The sequence below is a fragment of the Chrysochloris asiatica genome, unplaced genomic scaffold (genome assembly GCF_000296735.1).
Source record: "Chrysochloris asiatica unplaced genomic scaffold, ChrAsi1.0 scaffold00107, whole genome shotgun sequence".
Classification (NCBI taxonomy): Eukaryota; Metazoa; Chordata; class Mammalia; order Afrosoricida; family Chrysochloridae; genus Chrysochloris; species Chrysochloris asiatica.
This window is the reverse complement of record NW_006408625.1, coordinates 7,985,469-7,996,868: the sequence shown is the minus strand read 5'-3', so window position 1 is coordinate 7,996,868 and position 11,400 is coordinate 7,985,469. Positions and strand designations below refer to the sequence as shown.

Genomic DNA, 11,400 nt, shown 5'->3' with positions numbered 1-11,400 from the left:
TATATACTCCACCCCTCCCCCACTTGGGTTTGTATGGCTTTCAACTTTTGTTTTTAGTCTTGTATTTTGGTCCTCCTTCTATCTTTCTCAACTTGCCTCACTTGAAAAGAGACAGCAACTGCGGCCATAAAGCCTGGCTACTATTACACCCTCTAAATCCCCACCAATAGGACAAGAGCCAAAAATAGCTGCTATAAACCAGAGCACCTCCACAACCAATACCTGCTAAAAACACTCTGTATTGAGCTGTATTGACAGAAACAGAGAAGCCCATCTCTGATCACAACTGCCAGCAGACAAATAGAGAGTGCTTAAGAATATACCAACATACATTTATCTAATTAATACAAATATAACACCACGATGCCTAAAAAGCAGCAGAAAATTTCTGCTCACAAGCAGAAACAAGACAGAGTAATTCAAACAAACCACAAAAGGAAGAGCTACAAATTGCATTGGAGGGAGAAGCAGCTTTGGAATTAACTGAAAAACAATTCAGGGTTGTTGTTGCCACTTTCTGCATCCCAAGCCACTCACCCTTGCTGTATTGCGAAGATGTCACTTTCTATCAAGCTCACTCTGGATAAGTTGAACATTAAAGTGAAACAAGTGGTCATGAGAGTGGACTTTAATGTTCCTATGAAGAACCACCAGATAACAAACAACCAGAGGATCAAGTTGCAATCCCAAGCATCAAATTCGCTTGGACAATGGAGCCAAGTCAGTTGTTCTTATGAACCACCTGGGCCAGCCTGATGGTGTCCCCATGCCTGACAAATACTCCTTAGAGTCAGTTGCTGTAGAAATCAAACCTTTGCTGGGCAAGGATGTTTTCTTGAAGGACTGTGTGGGTCCAGAAGTAGAGAAAGCCTATGCTGATCCAGCTGCTGGTTCTGTCATCCTGCTGGAGAACTGTCACTTTCATGTAGAATAAGAAAGAAAGGGAAAAGATGCTTCTGGGAACAAGGTTAAAGTCAAGCCAACTGAAAAAGACGCTTTCCAGGTTTCACTTTCCAAGCTAAGGGATATTATCTCAATGATGTTTTTGGCACTGCCCCATGGTGCAGATTCATGGAGTGAATCTGGACAGAAGGCTGGTGATTTCTTGAAGAAAAGACCTGAATTACTTTGCCAAAGCCTTGGAGAGCGCATTACGAACTTTCCTGGCCATCCTGGGCAGAGCTAAAGTTGCAGACAAGATCCAATTGATCAATAATATGCTGCATAAAGTCAGATGATTATTGGTGGTGGAATGGCTTTTACCTTCCTTAAAGTGCTCAATAACATGGAGATTGATACTTCTCTATTTGATGAAGAGGGAGCCAAAGTTGTCAAAGACCTAATGCCAAAAGCTGAGAAGAATGGTGTGAAGATTACCTTGCCTGTTGACTTTGTCATTGCTGACAAGTTTGATGAGAATGACAAAACTGGCCACGCCACTGTGGCCTCTGGCATAACTGCTAGCTGGATGGGTTTGGACTATGGTCCTGAGAGCAGCAAGAAGTATGCATAGACTGTAGCTTATGCCCAGGAAACCAAAGCCCTTATGGATGAGGTGGTAATAGCCACTTCCAGTGGCTGCATCACCATCAGAGGTGGTGGAGACACTGCCACTTGCTGTGTCAAATGGAACACTGAGGATAAAGTTAGCCATGTGAGCACTGGATGTGGTACTAGTCTAGAACTCCTAGAAGGTAAAGTTTGTCCTGTGGAGGATGCTCTCATTAATGTTTAGTGACTTCCAGCCCTTTGGTTCCTAAGTAAATTGAGTGTTTTCCCTTTGGCATTAGCTTGCCAAGATTCAGCTACTGGCAAGAGATGATGCACCAAGAGCCCTTAAAACACATTTATGGCATCTCAGCTCATCATAATTGCACTCTGGATTTTCCTACATTCGTTAAATTTCTAGTGGCTAAGTTGTGTTTTCTAGAATGTGTAAATTTATATTTTGCATGCTAAAAGAATGTAAGCTCTGTTAGCTTAGTTCTCTTTAAGTAGCTTACTCTGATTAGCTTTGTTATTGTATTATTACTGGAATGGAAATATGAAATTCCAGTTTTAGGCAGGTATGGGGACAAAGTTGATGACCTATTAAATAAACAACGTGATTGTTTAAAAAGAAAAAAAAAAATCCAGGAGAATGATACTGAAGTGCATCCAACTGTTCTACAGAAAGGTCAAGGAAAATAAGGAAGAAGTCAGAAAAGCATTACAGGAACGTTAAAACAAACTGGATACAGCATTGGAGACAATACAGAACCAGAAAAAGAGGTATAAATGACCAATACTAAAATATCAGAAGTGGAAAATACACTGAAAGGATAAAGGAATAGAATGAAGGGATGGAAGCCAGCATTAGCGAGCTTGCAGATAAATTATAGCAGATAAATCTCTCAATAGTGCTAAGATAGAAGAACAAGCAGACAAAAGAATGAAAAAAAATCTGAAGAAAGCCTAAGATTCATATGGGGCGACAAGAAGAATAATAATCTATGGGTGATTGGAATTCCCAATCAGGAAAAGACAAAGAAAACCACAGAAGACATAAAAAGCTAAAGATGAGAAGACGAGCATTCAAGAAACAGAACGAACTCCAGGCAGGAAAGACCCCAAAAGTACAGCACCAAGACACATCATAAACAAATTTTCTAAAATCAAAGACAAGGAAAGAATCCTGAAAGCAGCTGGGGAAAATAGTTAAGTATTACCTACAAAGGAAAGCCAATAAATAATATTAAGCTCTGGTTTCAGAGCAGAAAGTATGCAGGCAAGAAGGCAATGGGAAGACATAAACAAACTCTTAAAGAAGAAAACCTGTCAATCAAGAATCATATAGTCAGCAAACTCAATCAAATATGACAGTGAAATCAGAACATTTCAGTATAAACAGAGATTAAGGGATTTTATAAAAACCAAGTCAGTACTTCAAAACATACTAGAGGGTGTTCTTCTGACTGAGAACCAATATGAGATTGGCAGACAACAACCAGAGATTGGCATACGTGGCAATACTGCAAGAACTCAATCCAGACATGGAAGTCTAGAGCAGAATAAAGCTACAAGAATGAAATATAAGGATCTAGGAGGCCAGTTTATGATCAGGACAACTACAAAGCAAAAGGAAGGACAAGCATAGTTAACAGAGATCCAGGTGGTAAGGAAGTCGTGTAGACTTCAGGATAAAAACACACTATTTTAAAAGGATGAAAAAAATAATAAAATATACAGTAACCTCATAGAAACTTAATACATCTCCACATTAAGATGAGAAAAGGAAAATCAAAGATTACAGAAACATCAAAATTATGAAGAAATTGACAAGAAAAGACACACACACAAAAATGAACTCAGCACAGGAAAGAATGCAGGACAAAGAAATCAGCAGCACCAAAAAAAAAAAAAACCCAACCAAATAGCATAATGAGAGCAATTAATCCATACTTATCAATAATTACACTAATTGTCAATGGATTAAATGTACCCATCAAGAGACAGAGACTAGCAGAATATAATGAAACCAGGACCCTTCAATATGCTGTCTAAAAGAGATACAACTTACACACAATGACAAAAACATTAAAAATTAAAAGTTGGAAAGAAATACACCAAGCTAATTGCAATTAAAGAAAAAAAAGCAGGAGTGGCAATATTGATCTCTGATAAAATAAACTTTAAGGTAAAAACCAGCATAAGGGTCAACTGAGCAAGATGACATAACCATAATAAATATCCATGCTCCCAATGAAAGAGCCCAAAGCATGTAAAGAAAACCATAAGAGAATTGAAAAAAGAAATAGACTTTAATAACCACTTTCAAAAAAGGAGTGAAGAACCAGAAAGAAACTCAACAAAGACACAGAGGAACTAAAAACCCCAATCAACCAACTTGACATCATAGATTTGAACAGAGCATTCACCCCAACAAGAGCCCAATACACATTCTTTTCCAGTGCACATGGAACATTCTCCAGAATAGATCATGTGATAGGCCACAAAGCAAGTCTCAATGAATTTTAAAACATCAAAATGCTACAAAGCATTTTCTCAGAACACAACACTATAAAATTAGAAATCAACAAGAGGAAGATCAAAGAAAAAAAATCAAATACATGGAAACTGAATTGTTGTTGTCGTTGTTAAGAGCCATTGAGTCGGTTCCAACCCATAGTGACCCTGCATAGGGTTTCCGAGGAGCAGCTGGTGAGCTTGAGCCGCCGACCTTGCAGTCTGGTGAATTAACACACAGCAACACACCAGGACTCCATGGAAACTGAATAGCACCCTGAAAATATGCTACTGGGTAGTTACACAAATAAAAAGGAAAATTTAAAAATTCCTAGAAACAAATGAGAAGGAAAACTCAATTTACAAAACTTTTGGGGCAGAGCAAAAGAAGAGCCTGAAAGGACAATTTATAGCAGCAATAAAGGCACAAATCCAAAAAAGAAGACCCAAAATCAACACATTAACACAGTATCTCCAACAATTAGAAAAAGACCAGAAAAGTAAGCCTGCAGTCAACAGAAGAAATAATGAAAATTAGAGGGGAAATAAATGGAGCTGTCTCAAAAGCTGAGATGGAAGATCCCAGAACCGTCAAGAAGGAAGAGCATGAATGACACGTGAGATCCCTACCTAGAAAAACAGTGGCTGCAGAGGCGACAGCAGAGGAGTTTGTATGGAGAGAGCAACTTCAAGCTCTAGACCTATGTACAGAATAAAGCTGAGTACCCAAAGACAGGAGACTGGCTTGCAGAATGTGCCCTTTGGGCATTCACAGACTGACTTAAAAAGAACTTTGTAACATGTGCTTGAGCAGGGCAGAAGTTAAGGGACCACATGGCTGAGAAGCTGAAGACAAGAGTGAGGTGTGCCTGCAATATGGCAGACAAGAGGCACTCCTGACTGGAGAACTGCTGTATCCTAAGTGTTTTTTGATTCTGACTTGTACCCTGCTCACTTCCCTAATAAACCCCACATTCATGAGTATTGTTATGAGTTATGTGTGGCCATTGCAATGCATGTGAAGCAGAGAGTGCTGAGGGATAGATGGTTAGTATTAAAATACAGTACATAATATTATAGGGTGGAAGCAAGTCTGACTTTGCTTCATATGAATAGGCCTTCGGTTTTTTTTCTGTTTGTTTGATTCTCTTTCCCCCTTGTGAAGCCATGGGAAGTTAGACATGGTCCCCACACCCACATGGTCTTTGTAAAAACACAACCAGTAACTCAGTCAAGATATTGAAGTATCCAAAGTAAAACAAACCTGTAAAACTGGAAATAGGAAACTAGAGATGTCGATTTATAGTGAAGTCAACTACAAAGCAAAAAGAGGGAATAGTGTAGATACAGAACTTCCAAATGGCATGGAAGTCAAGTAGATTTTCAGATAAAATAGACTTTTTATCTGGGGGGAAAATTATTAAACTATAGGGTAACCTCAGAAAATAATAAACCTTCACATCAAAAAAACAGGAAAATCAGAAAGACTTAGTAAACATTAAAACAACAGCAATGAAGCGAATCAAAAGAAAATCCACAAACAAAATGAACTCAATGCAGATATTTATGTGAAACAAAGAAACTAGCAACACCATACACAAAAAATAAAACCCCACCAAAATGATAGCAATTAATTCATACCTAGCAATAATTACACTGAATGTAAATGGATTAAATGTACCAGTAGAGACAGAATAGCAGAATAGATACATACTTTGGTGCATACACACAATGGAATATTATGCAACACTAAAGACTAATGACAAATCGGTGAAACACCTCACAACAAGCTGAAGCCATAGGACATTAAGCTGAGTGAAATTAGTCAATCATAAAAGGACAAATATAGAAGGAGATCACCATTGTAAAATGTTAAGAATAGGTTTTCTTGCTAAAAGAAACATTCTATGATGGTTACTAGGGCTCAGAGGGAATGGTAGACACATGTTAATTTGTGTAATGGAGAAAGCAATATACAAGAGGGAGGTTGGTAGAGAAAAGATGAAGGTAGTGGAAGACACAGGGAGAGTGCAAGAGTTGAAGTGAACAGAGATAAATACTGTTAACTTACGGAACATGGACATGATTGCAATCATTGGTGCACGCTTTGTTAAATGCGGGACTGATGATTTATTCTGTAAACCTTCACTTAATTCAAAATACAAAGTAAAAAAAAAAAAAATCAGAATGTGGAATGTATAAAATACGAATCTAAGAAAATTGTTTGCTGTCAAAAATGAGATGAAGTACACAAAGATCAATATCCAGTGCATTAGTGAGTTGGCCATTCTGAAACAGACAATCATATGGTTTACTATGCCTAGAACGACATATTCAAGAGAAAGTGTCACATTCATTGTCAAAACAAAAGACCTTTCAAGATACATCTTTTTTTTATTTTTTCAAATAAATGTTTTATGTGATAGTTTACATGGGGGACCATTAGTTTTACATTCATTCTATTATACATCGTTTCATTGCCATAGTTACAATCCCGTGCATGCAACATCAACCAACCAAAAGGTATACCATGCAAGCCTGCCCTCAACACCAACCGCCCCCCCCACCCCCCCACCGGACAGTCATCAGCACACAGCTCCTTTCCCCTCTGGATCTCAAGTCCCCAGCCACTCTGTCTTTCTGCGTCATCGTCTCTGCCTCCATCTCAGGCATCACTGCTTCTCTGGGTCAGGTTCAAGATTATCTTGAAGTACAATGCTGTCTATGATACGATAATACCCATATGCCTACAAAGAAGGCCAGTTAATCAAATTTACGCATCAACCATTAAAGCCAATGATGATGAAATTGAAGAATATTAACAACTTCTTCAGTTATAAACTGATTAAACATGCAATCAAGATACATTGATAACTACTGGTGACTGGAATGTGAAAGTTGTAAACTAAGAAGAAGGTTCAATAATTGAGAAATAGAGTCTTGGTGATAAAAATTTGATATAAATTGATCAAACATGCAGACAAGATATGTAGATAATTACCGTTGACTGGAATGTGAAAGTTGTAAACAAAGAGGAGGGATCAGTAGTAGACAATATAACCTTGATGACAGAAATGATGCAAGAGATCACATGATAGAATTTTGCAAGACCAAGGACTTTTTTCATTGCAAAGTACCTTTCTCAATAACATAAACAGAAACTTTACACATGGGTCTCACCAGATGGAATATACAGGAATCAAAATGACTACATTTGTAGAAAGCAATGACAGAAAAACTCATTATCATCAATTGCTCATATGCAAGTTCAGGCTGAAGCTAAAGAAAATTAAAACAAGTCTATGAGAGACAAAATACAACTGTGAGTGTATTCCATCTGAATTTAGAGACCATCTCAAGAATAGATTTAACACAGTGAACACTAATGACTAAAGACCAGAGAATCTGTGGGATGATGTGTAAGGCTGGGTTCTCTAGAGAAGCAAACCCAGTGAAACTTATACATATGTATTTATAAAGAGAAGTTTTTATCAAGGAAATAGCTCACATAGTTGTAGAGGTGGGTGAGTCCCAAGTCTGTGGATCAGATGAACCAAGATTGGAGAGTCAGATGACAGGCAGGCAGGTCAAGCAGCTAAAATGGCAGGTTGTTGATGGCTCTTCATATACTCCAGCTTCTCAGATTATTTGCTCAGCAAACAGACTGAGTAAGTATGGTGAAAGAATAAAACCTGAGGCACAACTTTCTGATTTTAAGCCATACAGTATCCCCTTGTTCTGTCTGAATAACTGTCTCTTGTTCTATGTAAGATTCCTCATTAGCATGAATAAATGTTCTGGAATTCCAATTCTTCTAAATTTATTATGATTCCCACAGTCAAATGCCTAGAACTTCTGGAGGAAGTGTGGCTCTGTCAATATTTTAGGAAAGCTGAATATCATCAGTCAATAAAAGCCAGGGCCAACTGAGGAACAGACCATCAATACTCATATGTAAGTTAAAGTAGAAGCTGAAGAAAATTAAAATGCCACAAGAGCCAAAACAGAAGGGAGTTTCAAACAGTTCATAAAAAAAACAGAAGTAAAAGATAAAATTTTTTCACCAAGTTTTTTAAGTCACCTTGAATGACTCTGAGTATATCCCACCTGAATTTAGACACCTTCTCAAGAATAGATTTAACATATTGAAAACTAATGACCAAAGACTAAACACATTGTGGACATCAATTATGAAGAAAACAAAAAGTCATTTAAAAGAGAGGAGAGAATGAAAAGACCAAAATGGATGCCAGAAGATAGTTTGAAACTTGTTTTTGAACATAAGCTAAAATAGAAGAAGAAATGATGAAGTAAAAGAACTGAAGAGTGAGAAGACAAACTAAACTATTATAATGAAATGTGCAAAGACATGGAGTTAAAAACCAAAAAGAAAGAACATGTTTGGCATTTCTCAAGCTGAAATAACTAAGAAAAATTTACACTTCAGGTTGCAATACTGAAGGATTCTATGAGCAAAATATTGAATAATGAAAGATGCATCAAATGAAGGAATTTAAGAATTGGTTAACATTTAACCATTTTGGTCTGGTCATGATATGCCGTGGAGTCAGTTCCAATTCATAACGACCCTGTACAGGGTTTCCAAGGCTGTAAATCTTTACGGGAGTAGAACACCTCATCTTTCTCCCACAGAACAGCTGGTAGTTTCAAACTGCTGACTTTAAGATTCACAGCCCGATTTGTAACCACTACACTACCAATGCTCCTTTTAACCATTTTAGGAGGCAGTATATGACCAAGAACCAATGATATTGAAGGAAGAAGTTCAAACTGCACTGAAGGCATTGGTGAAAAACAAGGTTCCAGGAACTGATGGAATACCAAATGAAATGCTGCAACAAACAGATACAATGCTGGAAACACTCACTCATCTATACTAAAATATCTGGAAGGCAGTTACCTGGCCAAAAACTGTAAGATATTCATATTCATGTCCGTTCCAAAAAAAGGTGATCCAACAGAATGCAGACATTATCAAATAGTATCATTAATAGCACACGTAAGTAAAATTGTGTTGAAGATAATTCAAAAATGGTTAAAACAGCACATCAGTCCAAAATTGCCCAGATATTCAAGCTGGGTTCATAAGGAGACGTGAATTAAGGAATATCATTGCTAATATCAGACAGATCTTAGCTGAAAGCATAATACATATATGTGACAAGGCTTCAAAAAATTCATGGAAAATGGAATTAAAAGATAATGAAATCTTTCCACGAACTTTTTGAAGCCTCTTTGTGTGTGTATGTATCTATATATACACGTGTGTGTGTGTGTGTGTGTATATATATATATATATGATATATAAACATGAGCCTTGGTGGCATTGGACTGCTAACCACAAAGTCAGCAATTTAAACCCACCAGCTACTCCAAGGGAAAAAGATGAGAATTATCTGCTCTCACAAAGATTCATAGTATCAGATATTATGTGAATAAGAATGTGGCATCAAAGATTATAGCCTTCAGTATGGATTGCACTTCAATGTAAAGAAAATGAAAATCCTCACAACTGAACCAATAAAAATAGCACCATGATAAATGGAGAAAAGATTGAAGTAGTCAAAGACTTCATTTTGCTTAGATCCACAAACACTACTCCAGAAAGCAGCAGTTAAGATATCAAATGACCTATGGTATTGAGTAAATATGCTGCAAAAGACCTCAGAGTGTTAAAGAACAAAGAGATCAGTCTGAGGACTTAGGTGGCTTGACCCAAGCCATGGCATTTTCAATCACATCATATACATGTGAAAGTTGGTAAATGAATAAGGAAGACCATAGAAGAATCAATGCATTTGAATTATGGTGCTGGCAAAGAATATTGAAAGTACCATGGGCTGCCAAAAGAACAAACAAATCCGTGTTGGAAGAAGTACAGCCAAAATGCTCCTTAGAAGTGAGAATGGTGAGACTTTGAACATTGTTAGGAGGGACCAGTCCCTGTAGAAAGACATCATGCTTGGTAAAATAGAGGGTCACTGAAAAAGAGGAAGACTCCACCCAATGAGATGGATTGACACCGTGGCAGAAACAATGGGCTCATACCTAACAACAATTACGAGGATGGGTCAGGACTGGGCATGTGTTTCATTCTGTGTGCTTAGGGTTGCTGTGAGTTAAGAGTTATAACTGTGAAGGACCTTGCGCCTGATCAAATCAATGGCATTGCAACTACCCCTACCCAAATCTCCATACCCCCGCTCACTGTAAACTCGCCAGAACTGTATCCCAACCACACGGCCTTTAAATACCCCAGTCTGGAAGAGAACAGACAGGCTCTTGGTCTCCTTTGGTGACTTAATAGTACCCCCTCCCAGGTTTACTCTCAATAAACCTGCCTGCTGTTGAAGCCAAGACTCTCTCCTTCGTCTCTTTCTTTCTTTTCTTTATAAACTGACTTGATGGCACCTGACCACAATATAGTATGTCAATGTTATAAAGTTTTGTGCCAATTTAGTTGGGTCAAGGATTCCTCAGAAACCCAAAACAGGGTCATTATGAGATGGAATAGACTAGATGGCATTTAAAAATAACAAAATGATGTGATCAGACCTATTCTTATGTAATTATCCTTTACATTATAAACCTCACTTCTATGATGTTAATGGGAATCTTAGTGTGTCACTGGATTGCAAGGTCAGTTTGAACTACAAGGTTGAGTAGTTAAGATGCAACAATTCTCCATGATGAGATTTTAATATAATGTAGTAATTTCCTCCATGAAAATAAAAATTAGCAAGAACTTTGGCAAGCAAAGTATTAGTTCATAGCAGCTTGGTAAAAGTTTACCTTTTTTATATATAAAGACCCTTCAATTTACATTGTTCTTGTTAAAAGGGCAGAAAGAACCAAAACACCATAATGCTATGATAAGGTACATATATAGTAACTAACTAAATGTAAACCATGTGACTATTTATTAACTCTTCTATAAAAAATACTTAATCCCAAATCTTGGCAGAGAACAAACAAGATGGCGGATCGGGTGGACGTATAGCAGAGAGCTCCGCCAACAACAACACAGAATACGCGAACAAGCAGGCTCAGAGGATGGTCCCAGAACTCTGAACCACATATAAAGGAATACTTAGAGGTTGGAAGGCTTACAGCTGGGGGAATTTGTGGCAGAAGCAAGACATCTATTGCTTTCTGGTCCGGGTGGCTCAGCTGCTCCAGGAGCCGCCATCTTGGGTGAGACCACGTGGGGGAAAGATCGGAGCGGCCACAGACACCTGACAGAACCGTAGAGATAAAGGTGTGGACATTCTTCTCTTTTGGTAGCTGTTCATTGGCCCCTCGCTGTCTGTGCACACCAATTCTGGTGACTATAGGGGTGCCTGAGCTAGTGGGCACCCCAGCCCCACCCTCGGA

The 11,400-nt window shown here is 38.1% G+C and overlaps 1 protein-coding gene and 1 pseudogene across 1 annotated transcript in view; one reads left to right on the top strand and one right to left on the bottom strand.

Moving 5' to 3' along the window:
- The window catches only part of CCDC15 (coiled-coil domain containing 15), a 227,537-nt gene that overhangs the window by 149,443 nt on the left and 66,694 nt on the right, over nucleotides 1-11,400 (bottom strand). The window lies entirely within an intron of this gene.
- On the top strand, nucleotides 556-1,735 carry LOC102839479 (annotated as a pseudogene).